Source organism: Lolium rigidum, chromosome 5 (genome assembly GCF_022539505.1).
Source record: "Lolium rigidum isolate FL_2022 chromosome 5, APGP_CSIRO_Lrig_0.1, whole genome shotgun sequence".
Taxonomy (NCBI): domain Eukaryota; kingdom Viridiplantae; phylum Streptophyta; class Magnoliopsida; order Poales; family Poaceae; genus Lolium; species Lolium rigidum.
Genome location: NC_061512.1, coordinates 266280033 through 266282023, shown reverse-complemented (window position 1 = coordinate 266282023; position 1991 = coordinate 266280033).

Genomic DNA, 1991 nt, shown 5'->3' with positions numbered 1-1991 from the left:
GTCCTTTATTTTACACTGATAAATTCATCTACTGCAAACACCTATTCTGTTTACTTACTGCAAGCACTGTTCTCTTTATTTCACTTCAAACAAACATCTCTTTCCACACTATACGGTTAATCCGTTGTTTTTAGCAAAACCGGTGAGATTGACAACCTCACTGTAAGTTGGGGCAAAGTATTTTGGTTGTGTTGTGTGCAGATTCACGTTGTTGCTGACGCCGGTAGTGCGCCCTGCCAAAAGTCAGCTAGCAACACCTTCAGAAGTGATTTCTTTCTCCTACTGGTTGATTAAACCTTGGTTTCTTACTGAGGGAAAACTTGCTACTGTGCTCATCATACCTTCCTCTTGGGGTTCCCCAACGGTGTGCTCTGCACTCATCAACCTCTTTTTCTAGCGCCGTTGCCGGGGAGAAAGAGGATTTCTGCAAGGGGAGTCTCTCATCTCCAATCTCTTTGCTTTGTTATTGTTTTGCTTAGTTTATTTTACTTTGTCTTGTTTGCTTCTTTATATAAAAAACACAAAAAAAATAGTTTCTATTATAGCTTTTATTTCTGTTGCTCTGTTTTAATCTTGCTAAAATGGATACTCCCGAGAATACTAAGTTGTGTGACTTTACTAGCACAAACAACAATGATTTTATTTGTACACCTATTGCTCCACCTGCTCCTGAAGCAACCTTCTATGAAATTAAACCTGCTTTGTTAAATCTTGTTATGAAAGAGCAATTTTCTGGTGTTAGTACTGATGATGCTGCTTCTCACCTTAATAATTTTGTTGAACTTTGTGAAATGCAAAAGTATAAGGATGTAGATGGTGACATTATTAAACTGAAATTGTTTCCTTTCTCTTTGAGAGGGAGAGCTAAAGATTGGTTGCTATCTTTGCCTAGAAATAGTATTGATTCTTGAGTTAAATGCAAAGATGCTTTCATTGGAAAATATTATCCTCCTGCTAAGATTATATCCTTGAGAAGTGACATAATGAAATTTAAACAATTTGATAATGAACATGTTGCTCAAGCTTGGGAAAAAATGAAATCTTGGGTAAAGAATTGCCCCACTCATGGACTGACTACTTCGATGATCATCCAAACTTTTTATGCAGGACTGAATTTTTCAAGAAACCTTCTGGATTCAGCTGATGCTGGAGGTACCTTTATGTTCATTACTTTGGGGCCTGCAACAAAACTCATTGATGATATGATGATAAATTATTCTGAATGGCACACTGAGAGGGCTCCACAAGGTAAGAAGGTAAATTCTGTTGAAGAAACCTTCTCCTTGAGTGATAAGATTGATACCATTATGTCTAGGCTTGTTAATGGTAAAGCTCACGTTGATCCGAATAATATTCCTTGAGCTTCTTTGGTTGCTCAAGAAGAGCATGTTGATGTGAACTTCATTAAAAGCAATAATTTTAACAACAATGCTTATAGGAATAATTTGGGTAGTAACAATTATAGGCCATATCCTTCTAATAATGGTAATGGTTATGGTAATTCCTACAGCAACAACAGAAGTGCACCCTCTGATCTTGAAGTCATGCTTAAGGACTTTATTAGTAAAAAAACTGCTTTTAATAAATCTGTTGAGGAAAAGTTTGGCAAAATTGATGTTCTTGCTTCTAAAGTTGATAGACTTGCTCTTGATGTTGAACTTCTTAAATTAAAGGTTATGTCTCATGATGTTAAAGAAAGCAAAACTTTGAATGACATTCAAGTTAGAATTGATGACAATATTAAAATGTTGGCGGAATTGCATACTAGGTGGGAAAGAGAGGATGAAATTGCTAGAAATAATAATTTAACTAAAGTTTGTACCATCACCACTTGTAATACTGAAGTCTTAAATGCTAGCAAACCTCCTACTATTAATAGGAAAATAATTGGTGTAGGAAAAGTCCCCACTCCTTCTACAAAATTGCCTAGAACCACTGAAACTGTTTCTGATAAGAGTGCTGAAATTTTTCGAAGTATGGGAGACAATAGT